Source organism: Dermacentor albipictus, unplaced genomic scaffold (assembly GCF_038994185.2).
Source record: "Dermacentor albipictus isolate Rhodes 1998 colony unplaced genomic scaffold, USDA_Dalb.pri_finalv2 scaffold_451, whole genome shotgun sequence".
Lineage (NCBI taxonomy): Eukaryota > Metazoa > Arthropoda > Arachnida > Ixodida > Ixodidae > Dermacentor > Dermacentor albipictus.
In genome coordinates, this window is record NW_027226005.1 from 3,067 (window position 1) to 6,764 (window position 3,698).

General features: G+C 55.7%; 2 non-coding genes across 2 annotated transcripts; both read right to left on the reverse strand.

The window, feature by feature from the left end:
* Positions 1 to 276: 276 nt before the first annotated feature.
* On the reverse strand, positions 277 to 429 carry LOC139053993 (5.8S ribosomal RNA). The gene has a single exon (XR_011510947.1). It is a non-coding gene; the product is annotated as a 5.8S ribosomal RNA (ribosomal RNA).
* Positions 430 to 1,666: 1,237 nt separating this feature from the next.
* Positions 1,667 to 3,481, reverse strand: LOC139053997 (small subunit ribosomal RNA). The gene has a single exon (XR_011510951.1). It is a non-coding gene; the product is annotated as a small subunit ribosomal RNA (ribosomal RNA).
* Between the last annotated feature and the right edge of the window lie 217 nt (positions 3,482 to 3,698).

The following is a 3,698-nucleotide window of genomic DNA, read 5'->3' on the forward strand; positions in this document are numbered from 1 at the left end:
GTTCGCGCCTCGAGCTTGGACCGCTCTTTCCCTGCAGGTATCCGACTCCATCCTGCGGCGGTCTTGCCAGAGGCGCGCACTCGTCACGCTGCAGTAGTAATGCCTCGTTTCCGTCTCTTCGAAGATTTGGCACGACGGCTCGCCACCGTCTCCTTCTCGTGAGGTTGCTGGCGCGTGGCTTCAGCGCTCAACGTACTGTCCATGATGCCGACGCGGTCAAAACGAGTCGACGGACGCACGTTCCCTGTGCGCCGAAGGCTCTCTTGATATGTGATCCGACCCTCAGACAGACGAAGCCAAGGGAAGACCCAAGGCCGCAATGTGCGTTCAAAGAATCAGTGCTCAGTGTGTCCTGCAATTCACACCAAGTCTCGCAGCTGGCTGCGTTCTTCATCGACCCGAGAACCGAGTGATCCACCGCTTAGAGTCGTGAAAAATAGTTTGTTCAATTCAGTACAGTACAACCAGTGTTTCAGGCACGTGGCGTCTCCCTGTGTGTGGTTTCGAAGAGCGCCTTTCGGCGTGCGCTACTCCTGTTTCGCTCTTTCGTTCGGCGGTCACGCGTTTCCGCATGACCGCTGCTGATCCAACAGCCTACTCGAGACGAAAGACAAGAGCTTGGCGCGCGCGTACTCGCGCAGCTCTCCAAAGCCACTCGGCCAGTGCCAGGGACGGCTCTCTGCGCCGGAGCCACAACAAGTCTACTTGAGGCGGAAGACGAAGCCAGCAAGGGCCTGGCCGCAAGTGCGTTCGAATACGGGATTACAGTCCCTCGTCTGTCCGTACTTCCTCTTTCGACGTGCGGCGCCTTCCCAAAGCGCACAAGTCCGCAAACCGCAGAACGCTTCCGACGTAGCAAAGCCGCGTTTCCTTCGGTACTTCGCAGCAACGCCGCCTTTCCCTCGGCGGCGGGCAAATAGCCTGCAGACGTCGTCGCATTGAACCGCGAACTCGACACCTCGCGCGTCACGAGCGGGAGCCGACCGGCAGCCTCCGGCCCTTTCGGGCGCGGTGGAATTTGCCGCGGAGGACGGGAGAGTGCTTTAGGCCACGGTTCCTTCCGTACTTGGCAGCCGCACCCTCAATACCGCCGGTTCCATGACCGACCGAGCGCCGCACCGTTCCTTTAGTACTTGGGCAGCAACAAAGTCGGGTCGTTACTCCACACTCGCCGCAGGAAGCGACCGGCAGCCGCCAGCCTTTTCAGACTCGGCAGCGTTTGCCGCGGAGGACGGGAGAGCGCTCGCACCACGGTTCCGTGTGTACTAAGCGGCAGCGGCATTAGCTCTCGACCGTCAGTTCCTTGACCGACCGCACGCTTCGCCGTTCCCCTCGTACTGGGCAAGAGCAGCAGGTCGGGTCGTCTTACTCCCATTCCGCGCAAGAGTGCCGAGGCGGACTTCAGAAAGCCCACCCAACAGTGTGCGTTACGCCGTTTCTACCCGCGGGCGCGGCCAAGCCAACCGTCCAAGGTTGCAGCCGGCGTCCACTGGGCGCAACAAATTTGGCACGGGGCGCCCTTCGAAATTCGGGCAATCCCCGGCATGTTCGGGTATAGCCGTCCCCGCGTCCAAGCGGGGCCAGCGGCGGAAAGCGTCGGGCGCAGCGAGCTGCTTCACCCACACGGGGTAGAAACAATGGCGCTCGTCACCCTCGAACAATCCGGTAATGATCCTTCCGCAGGTTCACCTACGGAAACCTTGTTACGACTTTTACTTCCTCTAAATGATCAAGTTTGGTCATCTTTCCAACAGACCGGCGCAACCGAAAGGCCGCGCCGGACATCGGTCCGAAGACCTCACTAAATCATTCAATCGGTAGTAGCGACGGGCGGTGTGTACAAAGGGCAGGGACGTAATCAACGCGAGCTTATGACTCGCGCTTACTGGGAATTCCTCGTTCAAGGGGAACAATTGCAAGCCCCTATCCCAATCACGAAAGAAGTTCCACGGGTTACCCAGTCTTTTCAGACAGGGATAAAGACACGCTGCTTCCTTCAGTGTAGCGCGCGTGCGGCCCCGGACATCTAAGGGCATCACAGACCTGTTATTGCTCTGTTTCGTGCGGCTAGGAGCCGCTTGTCCCTCTAAGAAGGTTGTAAGGTGCTGGGAACCCCGCACCTATTTAATAGGCTAGAGTCTCGTTCGTTATCGGAATTAACCAGACAAATCGCTCCACCAACTAAGAACGGCCATGCACCACCATCCACCGAATCAAGAAAGAGCTCTCAATCTGTCAATCCTCCCAGTGTCCGGGCCGGGTAAGTTTTCCCGTGTTGAGTCAAATTAAGCCGCAGGCTCCACTCCTGGTGGTGCCCTTCCGTCAATTCCTTTAAGTTTCAGCTTTGCAACCATACTTCCCCCGGAACCCAAACACTTTGGTTTCCCGGAAGCTGCCCGCCGAGTCATTTGAGTAACTCAGGCGGATCGCTGGTTGGCATCGTTTATGGTCAGAACTAGGGCGGTATCTGATCGCCTTCGAACCTCTGACTTTCGTTCTTGATCAAAGAAAACATTCTTGGCAAATGCTTTCGCAGTAGTTCGTCTTGCGACGGTCCAAGAATTTCACCTCTAGCGCCGCAATACGAATGCCCCCGTCTGTCCCTCTTAATCATTACCTCGTATTCCAAAAACCAACAGAACAGAAACGAGGTCTTGTTCTATTATTCCATGCAAGTTTATTCAGGCGACTCGCCTGCGTTGAGCACTCTAATTTTTTCAAAGTAAAAGCACCGGCCTTCTCGAGGCACACAATGAAGTGCACCAAGAAAGGACCGGCATGATGTTCAGTCCGAGCCGTCGCATCGGGTAGATGCACTACTCGTCTGGAACTGAGATCCAACTACGAGCTTTTTAACCGCAGCAGCTTTAGTATACGCTATTGGAGCTGGAATTACCGCGGCTGCTGGCACCAGACTTGCCCTCCAATTGATCCTCGTTAAAGGATTTAGAGTGTACTCATTTCAATTACGGGGCCTCAAAAGAGTCCCGTATTGTTATTTTTCGTCACTACCTCCCCGTGCCGGGAGTGGGTAATTTGCGCGCCTGCTGCCTTCCTTGGATGTGGTAGCCGTTTCTCAGGCTCCCTCTCCGGAATCGAACCCTGATTCTCCGTTACCCGTAACAACCATGGTAAGCAAGTAACCTACCATCGAAAGTTGATAAGGCAGACACTTGAAAGAAACGTCGCCGGCTCGTGGCCATGCGATCAGCACAAAGTTATCCAGAGTCACCACACAATACGGGCCGAAACCCGATCGATCTTGGTCTAATAAAAGCACCCGTCGCCCAAAGGGCTTCAGGCTCACTGCATGTATTAGCTCTAGAATTGCCACAGTTATCCAAGTAGGAAGAAACGATCTAAGGAACCATAACTGATTTAATGAGCCATTCGCGGTTTCGCCTTATTTCGGCATGTACTTAGACATGCATGGCTTAATCTTTGAGACAAGCATATGATTACTGGCAGGATCAACCAGGTAATCGTTCAACTGCGCGTCCCGCCTGTCAAGCAGGCCGGACGCCGTTTTTGCGATGCCGAGGCCACCTTCAGGCGCCCCAGCACGCTTCGTTCTTGCAAAGAGTAGCACTTTGCACAGTCCGAGACGACGGCGTTCGAGCTCGCTACGGCGCCCTCCCCGAAGGGCCGGGTATCGCCACGCGGCAAGAAGCACGCAACATTCTCGATAGACTGGTTGT